Source organism: Triticum urartu, chromosome 2A, assembly GCF_056163025.1.
Source record: "Triticum urartu cultivar PI428250 chromosome 2A, HENAU_Tu73, whole genome shotgun sequence".
NCBI lineage: Eukaryota > Viridiplantae > Streptophyta > Magnoliopsida > Poales > Poaceae > Triticum > Triticum urartu.
The window spans coordinates 298,315,426-298,337,888 of record NC_141874.1 but is presented as its reverse complement, the minus strand read 5'-3'; the positions used below and the strand labels follow the sequence as shown (position 1 = coordinate 298,337,888).

General features: G+C 47.9%; 1 pseudogene; it reads left to right on the top strand.

Moving 5' to 3' along the window:
* Window positions 1-21,252: 21,252 nt before the first annotated feature.
* LOC147984886 (uncharacterized) lies at window positions 21,253-22,095 on the top strand (annotated as a pseudogene).
* Window positions 22,096-22,463: the final 368 nt, after the last annotated feature.

Sequence of the window (22,463 nt, the reverse complement as noted above, 5' to 3'; positions counted from 1 at the left end):
AAAACATCGCGTCTCTCGTCCCGCTCAACCCCTCTCAATCTACCACATAGATGCGTTGGCCTCGCGACTAAGTCCTGACACCTAGGACATCTACCGTGACAATTCCACGACACTTCTTGCGCTTTTTGTCGTGCCCTTTCACGTGCTCGGACTCGGTCTTGTAAGCCATTGCCATGGAATGGATTTTCTTGAGCTTGGAGGTCTTAGGGTCATCACGTCGAGGAAAACGAGCTCGTGGAGGACTTGCATCATAAGAGGAGTAGTCCAAAGATTGCCAACTAGAGTGGCGGCTTTTGTGGTGCCGTCTTGATGAAGAGTCGAGGAAGACGGGCGTCGCACAATCATGTTGCGGAATTCTTCCATTTGTGTGGTGAACTTGGCGTCGATGTAGTCGCGGTTCCTTACTTCCGATTGACGAAGGTCGGTGGCGAGTTTCTCAAGGCGTTCACCCAAGGCTTCACTTTCTTGATGGAGAGCTCGTTGCGCGATGAAGAAGTGGCTCTTGGTGACGTAGTCGCGATCATGACCTTGCTCCTTGAAAAGCAGGTTCACCGAAGAACTTGGCCTATCCATCATAAAAAAGTTGGGTGAGTAGGAAAATGAGAGAACAACACCGAAGTTACCTTTTCCGAGGATTGATGATGTATCAAGTTTCACTCAATGTAATGCCACAATAGGAGAGCTGGCCTGGGTTTGTTTCTCACACCTAGACAAGTAAATCTTATGGAGTAGCACCGTTAGGATGGTGGAAAAAATTTCAAGCAAATGTTAGTCAAGATATCGATAAGGTTGAGAAGGTTCACAAAATTGCTAGTAAAGGAAATAGATCAAACCCAAGAATATCACTAGGAACACACACACACACACAAAAGATAGATGGGATCCGCACAACCAAGGAGTGATCTCAAAATGTGTAACCACAGAAAATGCTCTCGTTGTACGGATGCTAGAGAGACGCTAGCTCGATTGCTCAAATGGGCAGGATACGCTTATGCATACGGAGAGAGGGGCTCAAGGGTCAAAGACCACAAAATGCGCGCATGCATACGGAGCAATCCGGGCACCTGGGGTAAAGTGGCCCAGGCACCTGGGGTGGTCCAGGAGGCTGGAGGCGGGAGACCGGGAACCCAGGGGCCCAAGGCCCAGGCACCCGGACCAGGCAGGTGCCCGGGGTGTGGGGTCTGGTGGCCCGGGCACCCGGGGAGATGGCAGTAGCTCCAGCTGGAGGGGGCTGGGCACCCGGGGCATCGCCTGGGAGGTGGGGGGCCGGCCACCCGGGGTGCCCAGTGGCTTTGCCCACCTGTGGCTGCAGGCCCGGGCACTCGGGGTCCTCACGTCCGGGCACCCGGGGTGTCCAGTGGGTCTCCGGTCCTTCGCGTTCTTCTCCCTCTCCTTCTCCTTGGGTCTCCGGGTGAACTTGGTGATTCCTCCATGCTTCCTCGTGATGATCTCCGAACTACCTAAGAATGCATAACGTGTCTCTTTGAGGTAGAATCCCATTCTCAAGTGAATCCGGACGAAACTCTGAGAGGAAAGAATTGACCTCGTTCTCGATGGCGCGTGCACGTGCTCTTGTTATTGGTCCTCTCGGTGCTTGTAGTGGTGATGGAGTGTCTGTGTGGGTGGTCGAGGGATGCTCCGCATCAGTTGTGCTATTCTTGGAATGTCATTTTATTTTGTTTTGATTTCTGTTTTAATAAAATAATTACATCTGAAAGTTTTTAAATGAGAAAGAGTTCTCAAATGGCTACCCATTTACCTAACTACTCGTTTGATCTTCACTTATATCTTTTTGGAGTAGTTTGTCATTTTTTCTCGTGCTTCACTTATATCCTAATAGTAAATTGTTTAATGAATTAAATATTATAAAGTTGAAATTATATGTGCTTCATATGCTTGTGTCATACCTAGTAGTAGCTTCAAATCGGGTTTAGAAAGTGATATTTTTCAAGCTTGACAATCATAATATTGGTCATATAAGAAATTCATGAGTGATTAGCATATAAGGAAGAGAACTTTTACATACAAATATATTATCTTGGACATCTTCTATGAGTGTGAATACCCATTAATTATCTTCAAACTTAAGCAAATTAGTTGAAGTTGGATAAGGAAGACAACATAATGAGTTGTGGTTGTGTATATTCTCATAGAAGTTATATTGTTATGGATCCTCCAACATGTGGTCTTTTCTTAGGATCTTTTGCTAGCCAAGAATACGTACTGAGTAGAGATACTACTTGTGCATCCAAAAACCGTTAAATCTAGTTTCTTTCCATGATTGTCCACCATACCTACATATGGATTGAATAAGATCATTCAAGTATGTTTTGATCGGTGTATAAAGCAATATAAATTGGTCCTAAATATGTTTGATCTTTTATTGTAAGGGGAAATAAGCGTTGTACAAACTTGTGATGGCAAAGTAATAAAAGCGACGGGCTGCATAATAAAGGTTGCTATCATAAGGGGCAATATAATGTGAAGTTCCTTTGCATTAAGAGATTGTGCATCCAAAAACAAAAAGCGCATGGCAATCTCTACTTCCCTCTTGGAAGGGCCTATCTTTTACTTTTGAGTATTTACTTTTATGCATGAGTCAATAGTATGCATTATAATTTCAACCTCAATTATTCTCTAGTGGGCAAGTATCATGTGGTGGGGAAATATCTAGGCACATATGGCCATTCAAATATAGTTGATCATGATTTATTATTGTTCACAATTATCTCGATGATAAATGAGTTGGGAGGCGAAACATTAAGCCCCTATCTTTCTCTGTGTTTGATGGATGCCATTTGTTCTAAAACTATGCTTTGAGTACTAGCAATCATAGAAGACTATATGATGATTGAGTATGTGGAGCTCTTACTTACAATTTGTTGAGAAAAGGTTGAATTGCAATTGTTTGGTGACTAAGAACATAGTTTCTTAAGTTTCAAAAGTAGGCATTGTTTGAGCCGTAACATGCGAATTGATTGCTAATTTATCATGATGAGTTTTATGAGAAAGAGTTGTTGTTATGATGCTAGGAAAAGTGATTGAAATTTTCATTGATCAAACTTATGCACTGTGCTAGCATTCACACATTATAAATTATTTCTTTTATCATTTACCTACTCGAGGTTGAGTAGGAATTAAGCTTGGGATGTTGATACGTCTCCAATGTATCTATAATTTATGAAGTATTCATGCCATTTTTACAACAATTTTATATGGTTTGGGTGCAATTTTATATGATTTAAATGGAACCAACCTGGAGTGACGTTGTTTTCAGCACAACTACCATGGTGTTGTGTTTTGTGCAGAAACAAAAGTTCTTGAATTGCAACGGAACTTTTTGATGATTTTTTGGAACAAAAAAGGCACTAGAAGCTTCGTGGGAGGACCAGAAGGTGAACGAGGTGGCCACTCCCCACTAGGGCGCGCCAGGCTTTGGTCGTGTGGTGGTGGGTAGTGGGCCGCTCGAAGCCCATCTTGATGTGAGACTGCTGACAAAACAAATCCTATAAATATAGAAACCCCCATAAATAAACCTATATCAGAAATTCCGCCGACCCAAGCGTCTATAGCCATGAAAAACCAATCTAGACCCTATACCGGCACCCTGCCGGAGAGGGAAAAATCATCACCGAAGGCCATCTTCAACATCCCGACGGCCACCAAAATGAGGAGGGACTAGTCCACCCTCGAGGCTGAGGGTTTGTACCAGTAGATATGTGTTTAATCTCTCACTCTCTCTCTTGTGTTCTTGAGTTGGACGATCTTGATGTATCACGAGCTTCGTTAATATAGTTGGATCATATGGTGTTTCTCCCTCTCTATCTTGTTTTGATGAATTGAGTTTTCCCTTTGAGATTTCGTTTTATCGGATTGAATACTTTTATGGATTTGAGACCATTTGATGTGTCTTGCTATGAATACCCATGCTGACAATGGGGTATCATATCGATTCACTTGATATATGTATTGGCACTCAACTCGCGGATTCCCGAGGTGACATTGGGGTAATCTATGCATAGGGGTTGATGCATGTTTTCTTCCTTGTTTCTCCCGTAGAAATCTTGGGGTGCTCTTTGAGGTTCTTTGTGTTGGACCGAGTATTCTGAATCTGAAATTGTTTGATGCATATAGTATAATCAACTCACGGATACTCGTGGTGACATTGGAGTATCTAGGTGACATTAGAGTTGGTTGATGTGTATCATATGGTGTTATTTTAGTACGAACTATTAGATAGATCGAGTGGAAAGGATAACTTGGTTTTATGTTAGTATGAACTCTTAGATAGTTCGATAAGAAAGGATAACTTTGAGGTGGTTTCATACCCTACAAACAATTTCTTCTTATGTTCTCTGCTAGATAGGAACTTTGGAGTGATTCTTCATTGCACGTTGAGGGATGGCTATATGATCCAATTATATTATCATTGTTGAGAGATTTCACTACTGAAAGTATGAACCCTAGGCCTTGTTTTCAAGCATTGCAATACTGTTTGTGCTCACTTTTGTTACTTGCTACCTTGCTGTTGTTTATTGTTCCTATTACAAAAATCAATATCTACCATCATTACTACACTTGTATCACCTTCTCTTCACTGAACTAGTGCACCTATACAATTTACCATTGTATTTGGTGTGTTGGGGACACAGGAGACTCTTTGTTATTTGGTTGCAGGGTTGTTTGAAAGAGAGCCTCTTCATCCTACGCCTCCCACGGATTGATAAACCTTAGGTCATCCACCTGAGCAAAAATTGCTACTATCCTACAAAACTCTGCGCTTGGAGGCCCAACACAAGTCTCAAGAATAAAGTTGCATAGTAGACATCATCGCTCCATGGCTATGTCCTTGCCAGCAAAGTACCAGGCGGCCTCATCATCCTGCTCCTTGGCGGCCTTGCTGTCATCGACAAGGTCTTCCTCGGGCATCCATACTCCTTCATCGCCCTGAGCCACCAAGTAACCAAAGTTGCCGGTCACTTTGGCCAGTCTTGCTTCCTCTGCCCTGCTGGCAATGTAAGCCACTTCCTCATTGGTGGTGGGGCAGATGAGCTCTGATTCTTCTCTGATGGTCCTCTCCGTCAAGTTATTGTAAAATTCCTGCACACGCTCTTTAGGTGGCTTAGCTCAAGTTCTGACAACACCGTGTGCATTACACTCTGGCACCATAGCTATGATTGAGCTCAGAGCTGAGTTGTTGCACAAAAGGACTATGTTTGCCAGCAACCAGTATGTGCCATCTGGCCAGAACAGTGTGTGGCAGACAGAAGTGTGCTGCAAGACCATCAAGTTATTGTTCAGCCCAGGGTGTAACTGTATGATGTCTGCATAATTTTTTAACTCCCAAGCAGGTCTTACCTTGTTCTGTAGTGAGGAGATTCAGTGGCGGAGGAAATCTACGCCAACCATCTCGATTGTGAGCTCGGCAACCCTGAGGCGATGGATTCTGGTCACGGCAACAGTGAGCTTCTTGTCATCCTTTTCAAGGTCTCTCTACTCCTTGTTGGGGACTACCTTCGTCTTTCAAGGCAAACAGAGCGGCGGGAAATCTTCCTCCTTGATCCAACACCACTCTCCTCGCCACTTATCCCACTTCCGGTGAAGATTCCCCTCTAGGTATATGCCCTTATTCCATCCCCTTGAAATCCAAGTGATAGCTCCAGGAAGGGCGTCCCATGTTTCAATGGCGGATGAGGGCATTGTTGGGGACAACTCCGACAAAATTTGGGCAAAGGCGCGCAAAGACGAACATACATGTCATAGTGTTCGACGTGAAATCAAGAATGTGGAATCCATATGAGTACATGATGTCATTGAAGAAATCAGAAAAAGGAGGGCAGAGTCTGTAGTAAAAGTAAGCAACGAACAAGTGGAATTTATTTGGGCTGCCCTTGACGGTGCAGTGAAGCAAACGGGGGGTGGTGTGAGTTCTCATCTCCCTCCCCCACCTGCAGGCGTACCACTCCATGAGGTCGCTCTTGTCGAGCACTGGCTTGAAGACGACATGCTCTCTACGCGCCTCCGCCACAGCTCCCTTCCTTGCCCCTGCGTCTGGGTCGATGGCCTTCTCCGCCTTATCTTTGTTTGTTTTCAAGGCCATGGCGGCTGAAGAACGAAGGCTCGAGAGAAACGGGCATGTAGGCATGGTGGATGGATGAGCTGTGCTCTATTTTGGGCGCAAGGAGGAATACAATGGCGGCTTGCAAATTGGAAAGAGAGGAGGTAAATGAGCAGCACCTGCTGTGGAATCCTTTTTATTGTGAAGGGACGGGGTTGGCTGTTTACCGTCCATCGTGGATGCACTCTTTGAGGCGCACTACTAATGCATCCATTCCATCGCACCTCTCCCATGTTCCGCATTTAACTTGTGTCATGGGGGGCGTGGTTAAAGAGAAGATATCTTCTGCCACATGTGCATGTCCACTACTTGGGCCTGACCCAACGATGCCTCATATGCGTGTGTGGCCCTGGCCCGGGGCTCCTGCCAGTATACTAAGCTTTGGGTCCTTAGTACTGCAGACTTGTGCACACGCTATACCAGCCTTCCCAATAGCAAAGCTTGCCGTAGGGCAACTAAGTACAAGACCAGCACGAGATGACAAGATGCAAAGAAGACCTCTAGGATAGAGATCGGGAATACATACGACAATCTTGGAGTCCCTGATAAGATCCTTGCCAAAAAGCTAGCGAAGACCCGATAAGCCCTGAGCCCGGCAAGAATCCACTACCTTGCCACTACTCCACCTCATCAACCAGGTTGTCACTTATCGTATAGGTGTCAAGCAGGCAGGTAGTTAGGTGAGTCCAGTCTGGGCACATGTCAACTTGCCGCCGAAGCCACAACTGTAATGAGACCCGTCCCAGGATCGTGTCAAGGAAATATAAGGTAGATGGATGAACGACACAGAAGGAGAGACAATTCTTGTCGGGGAGCTCCATCAACATGACACCTCATGGAGCAATTAATGCGTTTGTCCTAACCTGCTACAGTTAGGTATTTAGCACTGTAGCCACTATTTACAGTGTTCGTTGATGTTTTTGTAGCAAATCCAGAACTATGACCCCGTCGGCCTAGTGTTGGCCAAAGAGGTTCTTTTCGGTCACTGTTTGGCCGAAGAGGGCTTTTCGGCCCGCGGTTGACTGAAGACACGCGTAGCTGGGCCAAAGATTAGGCGTCGGTGGAGGCCGGACAAAAAAATAGTGACTTCGGCCACACCGAGACCGAAGTGGGCCTTTTCGGCCAGGCAGCGGCCGAAGAGGCTTTTCGGCCACCCATCGACCGAAAAGGAGTGGATAAGCCCCGCGTGGTGCCTCCTTCCTCTCGCCAGTTCGCTTCTATTCTTCCTTTCTCTTTCTCGTTCTTCTCTATACCTCACCACCCCGCACTGATCTCCTCCATTTGCCACCCATTTTCACATCAAAGCCACATAATCGGTAGATCGTAGCAATCCAGACGACCTACGGTGTTGTTGTTTCCTATGGGATAGTTTTCTGTGCGTTTGGGGAGGAGTAGCCATGGTGGGGAGGAGGAGGTGCAGTTGGGTTGGAGGTGTTGATGAGGAGGAGGAGCAGTTGTGGGGGAGCAGCAGCTATGGAGGAGTAGTAGCTGTGGAGGAGGAGGTGCGGCTTGGGAGGGTGACTGGAGTTGAACCTCCGGTCGTCGAGGGGGCGGCGGTGTCATTGTCAAGTGGTGTAAGTACTCCGCGAGGTGGCCGGTGCTGCTGAGTCAAAGAGAGGAGCAAGAAGATAGGGACACAAGCTTCGATGGTATAACCATGTTGTCACAAATTGATTTTATCTAAATTGTATAGTTTACTTAGTGTATATAAGTCATATTGCGAATTTTAGTGTTAATATGTTTGTGGTGGCATTTAAGCGCGTAGTTATTGTAGCGGGTAATATTTGTGTTCGTTGTGATTAATGAGAAGATGACAATGTCTGACAGGTGAAAATGTCTGAATCAGTAAACCTGACTGTTTACTACGGCGCTGGTAATGTTCGATATAATGATTTGGGGGTTGATCTTAGCGAGGTTAAAAATGGCGTCATGACACTAGCAGACCCGGACAAACTGGACATTAGACAGTTGAAGTACTGCTTGACAACTAGTTTCGGGATGGATCCTGAAGTATGTTCTGTCAGTATTCATGCATTGTGCACCAAATCCTGTAAAAATGTCAAGTGGGAGTTGATGCCGATAGGCAGGAGCCAGCATTGGTTGTCCCTCTTAAGACACTGCCGAGACCGAAGAATCCACCCATATGCACCTGTGCAACCTGTGCCTAAGGAGGAGAATATCGTACAACCCCACAGAGGGTATGAACCCGGCCAAGGCAGTGAAGTGGCTAATGAGATTGTTTTATCCGGGTCACAACCGAAAGATGTGGATGCTAGCCGACCCGAGAAAGAGTCGGACTACGTGCCACACAATGTTTGTGGTCCTGATACTGGGCACAGTAGTCAGTCGATAATAGTAGCTGGTTCTGGTCTTGCTGATGGGGATGAGGAGGGGGATGAAATGCAGAGGGTGTTGGAGGAAGAGGACGAGGATGGATTGGCGGAGGAACTGGATTCTGAAAATTCTGAGGATGAAGTGGAGGTACCGATTCCTTTTGCATGGGATCAGGACATATCCACCGGCCTTACGATCAACAATGGCTATGAGACTCCATGGCAATATAATCTGAACCAAGTACATATACGGGCTATGTTTGATACAAAGAAAAAATTGAAGTATGCGGTGATAAAGTGGGCTATGTCTACGCAGAGGGTTTTTCGGACACACATATCAAGTCTAACAAACTATACCATGAAATGTGTTGAAACAGGTTGTCCTGGGAAGGTGCACGGGCACGTGCTGAAGTATGACATCCACTGGGTTGTCACCATTGTCGTCCCACATAATTGTGTGAGGACGAACCTACTGGTGAAGCATCCGAACCTGACTTCAAGTCTCATTGAGCAACTCATCTATACTGAGATAGTAGAGAAGAAAGATATGGAAGCAAAACACATCTAGACAGTAGTGAAGCTCAGATGGAATTATGTCATTCCTTATGGGAAGGCTTGGAGGTCTAAGAAGAAGGCTATGGAGGAAAGGTTTGCGACATTCTTCGACTCATATGATAATGTTATCCGTCTCCTTAGCATACTGAAGGAGAGGAATCCCTACACTTATGTGAACGTACAACACATGAGGTTGCTGAGTATACCAGATTTCAAGGTGTTGAAATGAGTGTTCTTATCTTTCGCTATTTGCATCAAGCTTTCCAGCATCGTCCTCCTGTTATGTTTGTGGATGGTACATTCCTGACCAGTCAGTATAGAGGGCAAATCCTGACTGTTATTGGTGTGGACGGGAACAATCAAATCATCCCACTTGCCATGGCATTTGTGGATGGTGAGAACTTTCCCAACTGGGTATGGTTGTTCCGGCAAGTGAAATTTGCCATTGTGAAGGACCGACCAAACGTGTGTTTCATTCATGACAGACATGCTGTTATATTGAAGGCCGTGAAGACACTACATAATCCAACATTTGACGAACCAACACCTTGGAGGGACTTGCAGAGCCGGTGGTGCCTGTGCCATCTTGGGACTAATTTTTTCTCATAGTTCAAGAACAAGCGGTTGATGAACTTGTTTAAAAAATTATGCAAGCAGAGCTAGCAGCGCAAATATGGATTTATTTCGTCAAAACTCGATGAGTTTACTAAGAAGCAGGTCCGTGCGAGGAAGAAAATGGAAGAAGATTAGGTTAAATTAGCAGCACTCATCGCTGAGCTAGAGGAGCCAGTAGGTCTTTGTGACTTGCCAGCAATTGACCCTCCTAATACTAAGAGAAAGAAGGGAAGGGCAATAAAGAATTTTTCCGAGTGGATAGAGAAAGAGCCTCCAGTGAATTGGTCTTTGCTGCATGACACCCATGGAGTTAGGTATGGCCACATGACAACCAATCTTGCAGAGGTCTATAACTTTGTGCTGAGAGGGAATAGGGCATTGCCACTCACAGATATTGTGGAGATTGTATTCCATGGCACTTTGAGATATTTCAGAGAAAGGCACGAGTTAGCAAAGAAGCATATTGAAGATAATCACAACACACCTTATTGTACCCGTGTCATGGAATACATGGCAAAGAAGATACAGAAAGCAAAGAAGCACACTGTCAGACTCATAGGGAATCAAGAAAGGAGGTATGAGGTTCAGCTTCCTACCGATGGTTTTGGTTCTGGACATGAGGTCAAGACACACGAGGTAAAAATTGGAACTAAATTTTATCCAACGTGTGAGTGTACATGCAACAAACCGAAGTTGTTGCACCTACCTTGCGCTCATGTGTTGGCTGCCTATGGCCAGATTGAGTTGGATGCTATCTCCTTCGTGTCCCCATACTATTTAAAAGAGGCAATGCACAACACATTAACAGATGAGATGATAGGGTTTAGAGTCGTCGGCAATTTCAACAAGGTAAACGATGGTGAGAGAGTATACATCCAACATCCAGACCTTCGACGAACAAGTAGGGGCAGACGAAAGGCCCATCGCATCCGGAACGATATGGACCAATCTTAAGCTGGTGAAGCAACCAGACAATGTTTGTTATGCGCGTCTTATGGGCATAGGATGAAATATTGTCCCGACCTAAACAAAGATGATGCTTCCACATCGACGAGTGCTTCCACATCGATGACTGCGACAACAGGACCAAGAGGCGGACGTGGTCGTGGCAGTCGAGGCCGAAGGGGCGGACAAGGAAGAAATATCTCACAAGCTATATAATGTGTCGGGACTATGTTTTAATTTGTAATATGTCAAGACTATGTTTAATTTGTAATATGTCGGCACTATGTTTTAATTTGTAATATGTCAGGACTATGTTTAATTTGTAATATGTCAGGACTATGTTTTAATTTGTAATATGTTTGTACTATGTTTTATTTTGTAATATGTTTGTACTATGTTTTATTTGCACCTGAGATTTGTTGTTTGAATTGCATATGTGTCTTTGTATCCATTGGTTAATGGCAACATCGATAGAAAGCACTGGGCACCCTTATGGAAGTGGGCAAGAACTTAGACGTGTTGGTCACTCATACCCCAAAGACTAACTAGATGATACACGATTCATGTGTTGATAGGTATGTGTGCATATAATGGAATTCATATAATGACTTACATGTTTGACATACTTTTAATAGCCTCTAACAATCTCTTTATTTTGGTGGTTAAGTTGGGCTGGACTTCTACCCTTGGCACGGCTGGTTGAGGGTACATTGGATGAGTGGATTGATGATCCGGACTTAGATGAGGCAGGTGAACCATTGCAGTTAGACAAGAGGCAAGTGAAACATTTCTCTTACGACAAGTCACTCCTTACATGCTTACTAGATAGATGGAGACCAGAGACACATACGTTTCACTTTCCCTGGGGAGAGATGGCGCCTACTTTACAGGATCTGTCTTACTTGTTGGGATTACCTCTGGCCGGTGTTGCCATAGGTCCCTTCGAGGCAGAATCTGGTTGGCAAGCAGCGATGCAGACCCGTTTTTTGGCTGCGGTGCCGACTGCTAGGGCCATAGACAATGATCCTCACGGGCCTCTTTTTAGATGGTTGATCCAGTTTTAGGTAACCTTCACGGCCACTTAAACAAATGTTGTTTTTTTAGTTCCTCGATGTTCATACAATCATTACATTTCTATGTAGATTGTCTCGTTAGGATATCCCGATATTTAGTTGTCGGAGGCACAGATTGATCGGTCCCTAGAGGCATATATTCTTTGGCTATTCGGCAAGACGATGTTTACAGAGAACCACGTGACCTCTCCCGATGCACGACTCATCGGTATTGCACGAGAGATAGCTGACGCACGTTGCCCTAGGGATATTCTGCAGAGGATTTTTGGCTCTGCTGTGTTAGCGGCTACGTACAGAGGCCTGTGCAAAGCTTGCTTGTTGAAGTCTAGAAAATCTAGTCTTGTTAGATGTCCATTATTGTTGCACCTCTGGTCATACGAGAGATTCCCTATTGGACAACCCTTTGTCTATGTTGATAAACCTTTTGGTTTGGAGGACTTAGCTGGGGCTTATGTGCCTGCTATCGGTGACTTGCCTACTATGGGATCTGTTTGGGCATGGCGAGAGGTACTTTTATATTAAGTAACAATTAATTCCATTATTTCTTGCCATTCAATAGTATTGCTAATGCTTATTTCTTGTCATGCACAGAGACAGTTTGCGCATAGCCAGGTAAGGGGATGCTACCCGTCCTTCACGGCGCAGTTTCATAGTTTGCACGAGGATCAAGTTATCTGAGAGCCATACTCACCTCAGGTTATATCATTGAGGTACCAGTTGGGATTTCTGGATTATGCAATAGAGATCGGTACTATTGGATGACCAAGGCCAAGTTGGTGTTCGATGTGATGGTTGAGGAGATGGCTCTTCATAGGGTGATGAGACAGTTCAGTCTATATCAAGAGCCCGAGATTCCAGATATTCCACACTTGCCAGAACACGTGCACAAGTAAGTACTAATACTATTTCAGTTGCCAGCTCTGCATTTAGAATATACCTAATCATCTATCGCGCATGTCAATCTCAGGGATAGTCGCCTAGGAGGAAACAAGTCCATGGTTTATTGGCTTAATAGCATTACCCCTTACGTTGATGAATGGACTACCGCGCCAACAAATATCTGGGGTGAGGTTCGGCCCTTTAACTGGGAAATGTTCGGGTTGTATCTACAGTGTTACCTGCATACAATGAGGATCTACTTGGTTCCATCAGCTGCTCCTGATTAGATCGAAGCCCCTCTCACCAGTGATATGCACCCAACTTCCTCTGTTGTGGGAACCAGACACCACACAGTACGTGCCTTGGTTCTCATATGTTAAGTCTTTTGTTAACCTAGACATATTCGCTTGGTTATCTATTCATGGTGTCTATCATACAATGAGGATATAATTGGTTAACTCTTCGTGTATATGGTAACTTGACTGTACATGCGCGAGAGGAAGTTTCCGCCTTAATGCAGCTATTTCAGAGGGGAGAAACTATCCCACCGCGAGAGGGCGTCTCGTGGTTGAGGCCGCTTGATGATAAGCTACGCAGGATTTATGCAGTTTAGACGGTCTTCGGATGTTGCACTTCCTCCTCCAGCACATCATCGTCCACGTCCCTCTGTACAGCATTCAGAACCATGACCCTCTGTGAACCATTCAGAACCACGACCCTCTGTGCACCATGGAGAACCTCATCCTTCACAGCTAGGGAGCTCTTACTGGCATCAACCACCTCCTTCACAGCCAGGGAGCTCTTCCTGGCATCAGCCACCTCCTTCACAGCTAGGGAGCTTACTGGCATCAACAGATGGAACTAGGTAACACTACTCACTACATTCTTTTTCAACATTGTAGTAATCGTTCCTGCATTCTCAGCACTCACTGATGCTTAGTGGTGGTGCTTCGTTCATGCATTTCTATCAATTTTACATGTTTTACTTTACTTCAGGCGCCAACCAGTCACAATCGTTCATGCATTCAGTGCAGTCACCGATGCTTAGTGCTGGTGCTTCATACTTTGAGGGCGACGGCGAGGATGATGACCAAGCTGCAAACATTTCTGACTTCTCGCAGACAGTGTTTCACACTCCACCACCACCGACGCAGGAGACACAGACTGTGACAGATGAGGTTAACTATGTTCGTGGTTACTGCGAGCCTCGTCCACCGCCTCAGCGCTTATCGCATTCCAGTCCTTGCCCGAGGATGACACAGACTCGTCGTCGTCCCCCATAGTGATATGCTTATATATCTATGTATGAGTCATTATCTATGTTAGTTTCAGACTATTTGAAGTTGTGAGTCAGTATTTATGTATGAGACATGTTTCATGTATGTGTTACTATCGCACTTGCTTCTATCTGATCAGGAGACATATATTGTTTTATGTATGCGAGAGACATATTATGATTAATTCACATTCTTATTCCAGCTACATTTCCAAAGAGATTACAACCGATAATTAAGATACAAGTACATGTGAATTAAATGGTGTGGTTGAACTTAACTAATACATCTTACATACAGCAAAATGAAATTCAGATAGAACATAATGCCCTACAATAATACAATACAAACTAATAATGCAAGTACATCTGAATGAAACGGTAGAACTGGAATACAACTTACATACTACATGAAGTCATCATCGTCATCCTCCGTTGATGCAACCCTCTTGCCCTTCGACGATGCGGTCCTCTTGCCCTCCGTCGATGCAGAACTCTTGACTTTCGATGATGTAGAACTCTTGACTTTGGACGATGCAAAACTCTTTCCCTTCGATGATGCAGAACCCAGAAGCGGCGGCATGAAGATATCATCTTCGTCCTCGCTCTCCTGAGTTCATTAAAATGGATGCTTTGTAGCAGTCCTTCTAAAAGTTTCACATTTCGGCTCCACTACCTTCTTCCACCTTGCATACAACCTAACAAGTTCTTTACGTACCTCCTCATAGGTCCTTTCAGGAAACCCAGACCTACGTAATTTGTGAGCCAACTCATTCATTATGGTGTCACTACCGGTGAGTTCGTCCCATGGAACTATCCTATTGTCCATCCTGAAATTGGTAGCTAGACTCAGAAGAGTCCTACTCATCCCAGGGTGAAAACTACGATCGAAAGGATAATGGGACATCTCGACTACACTACACTGGACTGCTTATCCACCTTCGCCTGAAGGGGGTTTTATAGGTTGAGAGGAGAAAATGGCAGGAAAGAACTACTGTGGTATGGCGGGAACATATGGCAGGAAGGGGTTGGCGGGAAACGGGTGGCGGGAACATATGGCGGGAAGGGGTTGGCGGGAAACGGGTGGCAAATATTGAAGGGAAAGGGTTGCGCAAAAATATTTTTTTCAATGTCTAAGATGGGCAATGGTTGCACAGTATTTATATACAATTTTTTTTAATAAATCACTTCGGCCTAAGGTAAACCGAAGAGTGGAGCCATGCAACTTCGGTCAACCATTAACGTGAAAAGTTGGGCTCAAGGGACTTTTCGGCCTACTCCTAACCAAAAAGGACTTTTCGGCCTACTTCTGACCAAAAAGGGCTTTTTGGTCCAGGTACGCACCTTTTCGGCCAAGGCAAGGCCGAAAAGTCCATTTCGGCCAAAGGGAGGCCGAAAACACCCTTTTCGGCCCACACATGGCTGACGGGGGTGCTAGTTTTGATTTTTCTCCACTCATTGCTATAGTTTCCGAATTTTCTATAAAATACGTCATAGTTTTGAAAAAATCTACTATTTTGCCATTCTGGTGACCCCTTTCCCTATAAAAGGAGGCCCATGGCTACCTTTACAAAGGTCGACACTTTGCCCAATTACACGCGTAGCTGCACTTGCCATGTAAACCTTGCCAACAAGTAGCGCTCCTTGTACTTGTGCACATGTACTCAGTACAATCAAAGTAGGAGTAGAGTATTACGCTTCACAGCAGCCCGAACTTGGGTAAATTTCGTGCGTTCCGCTCTTTGTGCTCGTCGATCTCCCTAGTCGAACCGCAAAGGGGCCTTTGCTGGTCCCATAGATCATCGTACGCATGACACAACCGAGTCGGCCCATAGTCCTTGAGCAAGGCTATGGGCCTCACTCTCCATATATGGACTCCGGAAGCTACACACCTAGATGTGATCAAGACTGCATTTGCCGAAGACCTGACATATACTCCAAGACATCTCCTAGCACCTCCATGCAGTCTCCCTGGATACCGACCATGTAACCCTAGATGCCCTACCTAGCGTGTATATAAGCCAAAGGGTTTAGCCCGTAGAGGGGACAGAATCACAATTCATTCACCTAGCCCTAGGGTTATAACACAACTTATGATCTCGAGGTAGATCAATATTCTACTCGATACATCTCCATCAATATAAACAAGAGCAGTACATAGGGTTTAACCTCCATTAAGAGGGACCAAACCTGGATAAATATCATATCCCTTGTTCTGGTTACCACCTATCCGAGATCCACAGCTTGGGAACCCCTACCCCGAGGTCTTCCGGATTTTAAACCAACAAACAGGGAAGAGGACGGTTCTACGTCAAGTAGCCGAGATAAGTTATTCCAGATCAGGCCGGTTTAGCCAGGCCCTGGGCACCGAGGAGCTCTCGCAAGTAAACGCGGTGCTGGATCGAATCCAAAAGCTGGTGATGTCATCCACTATTTAAGATTGGATTGGATGTAAAGCCGACGACCAGGAAGTTTTTATCCCACCCACGACCTACCTTGTCGCCATGGTCGAGGACCTGACCGATGGACTTAACTATGGCTCCCATGAAGTGACGAACATGGATGAAGACGTCCGTGGCGATTCTAGGGAAAATTCATCATCAGCCGTACCCAGTAAAAGGGAATTGGACTGGAACGTCTACCTACGATGTATACATGGTCGACACTCCCAAATATTACCCCAAGGAGAAACCTAAAGAAAACCCTAAACATTGCCTCCAGAAAAGGCGATCTAAGGGTCAGAATGGAAGCAGAAGCATGACCAACACCTTGGGCGGCGCCAATAACGGTGCTACCCTCGAAGCCATTGAGAACCTCGGCGAGGACATTCAAGTGCCAGCCGCCCAATAGAACGGGCCTACTGGAATGCCCACGGAGCAAAATCTCGATGAAAACATGGTCCACCAAGTGGCTTGTCACGGGATATCCATGGCCACCTATGGGACCGCGCGGCCCCTTGCTGGTTAGGCGGGGGGACATCGCGTTGCACAAAGAGCAGACCAGCATGCGGCAGCATGGCAGAGAGCACACAAGCAATTTACCCAGGTTCGGGCCAACGTGAGGTGTAAAACCCTACTCCTACTTTGCTGGATTGATGGTGGAAATGAATGTGGTGGTATGTGGTACATTGGCCCGGCAAGGTCTACCTGAGGGCTAAGGTGACCACAAGGGTATGATGGCATGGGTTTTGTCAAGTTTCCAACCCTCTAACCCCCTCCTACGATTGCCATGGGCCTCCTTTTATAGATTAAGGGGTCACCACAGTGGCAAAACAGTCATTACCCACTGATATGATAGCAAATAGTGCTATCATACCTAACTCTATGGGCTGGCAAGGTGCATTAAATGGACCGCTCAATGTGACATCAGTAGTTGCCTGGCAAGGATTGCCGGGCTTATCTTGCCAGCTCCGCACCCGTTCTCTTAACACGTGTTGAACGGGTGTCACCTATGGGTTTCTTCTGTAGGAGATGGCTGCCATGTGGCGAATGCTGCCACTTAATCACCTTGCCGCTTGACATCGCACTGATTGACGACGTGGGTCGTTCTTGCATGGTCAGTGGGGCGGTTCATGCCCCGCAAGCCCCGGCAGGTGCTGGCGGGGAGTCTTGGCTGCTTGCTTCTGGTGGTGGCCTGGCCCCTTGCCAGGCTCGCCTTCCCGGCGAGGGAGCCACTTCTCTTGCGGATTTCCTATCCCTTTGGCTCGATCTTAATCTCTCTTAGTTGTATGTTGGTTCTTTGAGTCTCTTGGTTCTTCAATCTCTGGCTTAAGCTGGTGCTCCAATCTTGATCGTGTGCCTGTGCACAGTTGGGCAACATAACCAGGGGCTGTTGCACCGACAGAAGTCCCCCGGCCTACCCCGATCATGCTACTGAGCATCGGCGGGGTAGGGCCTAATAAGTGCACAAGTAGGGCTACTGAAGGGGTTGGCCCCTTTTGAAGTTCTCCTTTGCTGCTTCATTTGTCTTGTTCTTGGGGGCGGTTTCCGATTTCCCCGCATGTGGTGTAAAGACAACAGTGGTGGGGCCGTGTCAGTGATTGCCCGTGAATGACTTTAACGCACGGGGTAAGAAATGGCAAGTTACTATTCCCACAGCGCGCTCTTATCCTTAGCCTCGTATGCTGCATGCATAGCGCGGGGTAGGTAACGAAGGCGCGTGGTGCGGAAGAGCATCTTGAAGTGGGTCCATCCATCTTGAATTAGCGGAGGAGGGCAGTGGTTGCTTGTTGACGGAGCAGCTGCCCTTCCCCTCATGTTGGTGCCGACGCCCGGGCAGTGGGCTTGGTCCTTAGCTGAAGATCATTGGTAATTCCAGTATCGCCCCTCTCAGAGGCTTTGGAGTCAATGTTGATGGGAGGTGTGCCTTCCTGTCCGCCAAGGTGGGGCACGGCACACCTCGAGCTTCTCGGTCGTCCTGGTCGCTTGCTGTTTCTCCGCTGGAGGCGTCGGACCGGAGACTTGGCGCCTCCTGGCATCTGTGGTGGTGAGGAGAAAGCAAGGGAAGACGGAGAAGGCAGGTGGCAGGGGGTCAGGTCAGAGTATGATGGCGTGGATGCCTTCGCCTCCGACCATCAACCTGCCGCCTCATCTTTCCGCTCTTCCCATCCCTCCCCAGCATCGTCATCTCCAGCCTCTTCGGGTGATAGCCGGGGAGGGATGTTCTCTTGGTGCCTTCTCCTCACCTCCAGCAGTCCTTCGGCTGAGCTTTTGTGGATGACTCCACCGGTACTCAAGCCGAGGCTTCTTGCTGGCTCTGGAGGTGGTGACCAGAAGTTGCCACCCCATCCCCGCACTCCTCCTCCGCACCCTGGCCACTCGCGGTCTTGTCAGGCCGTGATCAATGGGCCCTAATGAGACCGGGGTGGGCTCCTGCGTGGGTGCTCCTTTTCTCGTCTTCTCCTCCTTCCACCGTTGTGCCTGAAGGAGGGAAAATGAAAAGATGGGATTACGGGACACTTATCCAATCTTAAATCTTCCGGCAATTGCCAAATTTTAATTTAAATAATGTAATATCTCAAGTCCATCTTTGTATTCTGTACTAATTGTATTTGTAACTGCATATGAATGAAAAAGATGAGTCTTCTTGGGAACTCGTGCATGTGTATGTCCATGCAGAGGCAAAGTGCGTCTTTAATAGAACAAACGAGTTTTCCCTGGCAAGATATCCCGCTGGCACCCTATTTGTCTGACGGAGAACTTCGTCTACCGTGGAATAGACAGAGGGGCCAGCCCCCCGCCAACTCCTTTTTTCCCAAAGGCCACTGCATCCACTGTGACCGAAGCAACGTTCGTGTCATGGATGGGAGCACCTAAGTTTCAAAGAGGGAGGCGAGGTTTTCTTATGCAATGTAGCTTTACAAAATACTAATGGACAAGAGGTGAACTTATCTGTTTGGCTTGCCGGGGATCGCCGTGCCGTGCAATCTTCTCGTCTCTTGTCGAAGCCAAGTTCACGTCAAGAACCTGCAACTCCATGTAGCTTAGAATGAATGCAGGATGCAATCCTATCTATATGCGTATTCAAATGCTCATGAAATGCTTATGCAATGATCCGAGTGTGCTTGTGCATACATGCAATATTAGTTGGGCCCCCCCTAAAGCGCTTCTTTAATTTCTCTTACATAGGGTCATCGCCCTGACTTGTACAAGGGGTTACATGCAACTTCTGCAATGCCATGTACAATGGGTGGCTGCCGGGCAAGGCCCGGCACCCTCCGCGCCTTACGGGTAGAACTTACGAAGATGCTCAATGTTCCATGAGTTTTGCAATGGTGTGCCATCTCCGGTCTCCAAACGGACTGTGCCAGGTCTGGAAACTCGTACTACCAGGTAAGGGCCTTCCCACTTCGGTGATAACTTGTGTGTACCCTTGGCGGACTGAACGCGCCTAAGGACAAGGTCACCTTCCTCAAAACACCGGGCACGAACCCTGCGGCTATGATAGAGACGCAGGCCTTGCTGATAGCGTGCAGCACGCGTAGCGGCCCGGAGACGGTTCTCCTCGAATAGGACAGAATCGTCACACTGGTGCTGATCTTGCGCTACTACATCATAGGCAAGCACTCGAGGAGACCCGTAAATGAGTTCTATGGGGATAACTGCTTCTGCCCCATAGACCAGGGAGAAGGGATTATGCCTGGTAGCTCGATTAGGTGCCGTTCTGAGGGAGCAGGGAACTACTGGCACCTCCTCAATCCACCGCCTGCCGTGCTTCTGCAACGTAACGAAAGTCCTTGTCTTGAGTCCACGAAGCACTTTAGCATTCGCCCTCTCAGCTTGTCCATTGCTCCAGGGGTGTGCCATAGAGGCAAATGAGATATTGCATCCGAGGGTTTGAACATATTGCATGAAGGCATGGCTCGTGAATTGGGTGTCGTTGTCATTGATGATCCTTGTCGAAACTCCGAAACAACACACCAATTCCTTCAAGAACTTGATAGCTGACTGAGCAGTCACCCTCCTCACGGAAGTCACTTTCGTCCACTTTGTAAACTTGTTGATGGCAACGAACAAGAATTCAAAGCCCCCGATTGCTCGGGGGAAGGGGCCGAGGATATCGAGCCCCCAGACTGAAAATCGCCATGACAGAGGGATTGTGTGAAGGGCTTGGGCAGGCAGGTGTGTTTTCTTGGAATGGAACTGACAGGCTTCACATGTCGTGACGAGTTCAACTGCGTCTTGGAGGGCTGTGGGTGTAACGCCCCGAGACCGTTGCGCCATGTGTCTTCTGGTGATTCGCTGCATTGCCATGTCTTTTGCTTGTGTGTTGCATCTTATCATGTCATCATGTGCATTGCATCATCATGTTTTCCAAACTTGCATCCGTCCGGGTTCCCCCAGTTCCGTCCGTTGTCCGTTCTGAGCCCAACCACACTCGCACGCGCCTGCGGCATGTCCGAAATATTATTTTATAAGTGGTCGGAAAATGTTCTCGGAATGGGTTGAAAGTTGGCGTGCAGTCTTATTTTAGTGTAGGAAGACCTCCTGTCAAATTCCATCGCGTTCGGAGTCCGTTTGATAGCCCAACCATTAAACTATAGTGGCATTATAGCCGGGCACACGTCGGACGTTTTCGGTCTCCGAGAACAGTCGTCGGACCGCTCTGCTTCTCCCTCTTATCAGCCCACGGTCTCTCCACAGCCCACTACCTACCGCCAGGCCCAACCTAACCTCTCTCGTCAGCCAACGGCCCTCCTCGTGCGCGCATCCGAAAGCTGTCCCGGACCCGACCGGGTTGTCGTTACCGATGGATGCGAATCACCCCCAAACATCCCTAAATCATCATCGGTTTCTCATTTGGACTCCCTAGCTATTTATTCGCGACCGTCCGATTGCGGTCGGAGGGACGAGTTAGTCCCTAACCTAAATTCATCTGATATAAATATCAGTCTAAACCCTAGCCCCTACCTGTCCAATCGACCCATTCCCATCCCGCCGCCGCCAGCCAACCACCTCTTTCATGTCTTCCTCGGGATCTCCTCCCACCAATCAGATCTCCGACCACCTCCCTCGTTCTGCGGGCCGCCCAAATCGCAGCAGCCTCGATCCTGAGCTCCCCCTCTGCTTCTTGCCCAGGCGCCTGAAGCCTACCTCTTCTTCCTCGATTCCGAATGGATCGTGTAGCTGCTCGAGGCCCCAAGCAGGAGCGCTGGGCCTTCTCCCCTCGCGCCGGCATCGTCGGCAACCAGAACCTCCAGGCCAGCCCCTCGCGACCGTCTCCTTTTGTTCCCTCTTCCCTGCATCTCTCTCTCCCTAATCTCCTCATCTCTCTGTACCTCAACAGGAGCTCCCGCGCCATGGTCATCCCGAGCTCGGCCCGCGCAGCTCGGAGACTCCAAGCCCCCCTCGTTCCAGTAGCCCAAGAGGATGCCGCCGTGCCCGTGCTGCATCCCGCGAACCCGCTGGCGACCCCGACCTTCAGACTACCACGACGCGCCCGATGCTTCCTCGACCCCACTTTGGACCCCAACGGCACCTCATCCTGCCGCCGCCGGCGACCAGCAGGAGCTCGTCGCCGTCATCCTCGCCCTTGTCAGCAAGCTGCCTCGTGCCTACTGCCTCCCTCGCTCCGCAAGCCTCGTCACGGGTCAACGGCGTACACTGCCATGGACGTCCTCGTCGAGCCGTACCTGCGTCGGGCTCCACCACCCAAGTCCACCAGGGCCTCAGCCATGGCGTGCCCTCCTCCATGCGCTGCCCTGCCGGACCTCTCCTACAGCCCGAGCTCCTTTCCCTCGCGCGCCAAGTTCGCCGTCATCTTCTTCCTGCGCGCCGCCGATGCCAGGTACGGCCTCTGCTTTGAGTAGAGGAGGAGGATGCCCGTGTCTCGCCGCCCGAGCACCGCTGCTTGCCCTCGTCCCCTACGCCGGCAAGCTTGCCGCCGCCGGACCCACGTGTCCAGCCTGCCCATGCTCGTGCACGCTCGCCTCCACCGGCCGTCTGCAAGCAGCAGCGCCGTCGCTGACAAGACCGAAGCCGCTCGAGAGTCGCCATGGCTGCGTCCCCTTCGACCCTGCGTGCGAATGCCTCGTTGCCTTGTATGTTCGCATTGACCCCGCATCTGTCGAGCAGCCACGGTTTAGAGCAAGCTATCGCTGTTTCAGTTTTCAGTTTCGTCAGACTTGCACCAGGGTATGGTTCATGTTGCGTCTAAATGCTTTGTTTATCAAT